Raw genomic sequence first — 592 nt, 5'->3', positions numbered from 1 at the left:
GCACCGGGCGCCGGGACTGAATGGCTCGTATCACTGAACGCGTAGCGTTCCGACTTTCGGCGCGCCGTAACGTCACGGGCGCCGGACATATTCCGACACCGCCATTTTAGTTGAAGGCGGGAACTCGGGGGACGGTACCTATTATCAAATCATTGGCCAAAGCAAATTCGCCGGCCCATTCGCATTATCGGAGGGGGATGTCGACGCCCGCTATATAACGCGCCGTCGGGGCTCCTTCCGGGTCTTTTCTTCTCGATTAACCGAACAGGAAACGCCGTTGCGAGTTCCTGTCGAGAGAAACAGTCCCGGCCGCAAAGATTTGTACCGCCGTCGATATAAATTTAATAACGCGATTACGCTAATACGCGTGAAATCCGCGAGTACGCGAAGAAACCGCGAGTTAAAACGCGAGTTTAATTGTATAACGCGAGTGCGGCTCAAGATAGTCGAATAAATCTTGCGTCATCCAACCGCCATTGTAAGCACGAGTTGCTATGCGGTGGATACATAAATCCGAAAGCGAATAAATCAACCGCGAGCTTCGATTACGCGAACGAAAGGAGATTCCGGTCTTCCGACGCGCGTTCTAACG

This window comes from Wasmannia auropunctata, unplaced genomic scaffold (assembly GCF_000956235.1).
Source record: "Wasmannia auropunctata unplaced genomic scaffold, wasmannia.A_1.0 LD336088.1, whole genome shotgun sequence".
In the NCBI taxonomy this organism is placed as follows: Eukaryota; Metazoa; Arthropoda; class Insecta; order Hymenoptera; family Formicidae; genus Wasmannia; species Wasmannia auropunctata.
This window is presented reverse-complemented; position numbering follows the sequence as displayed.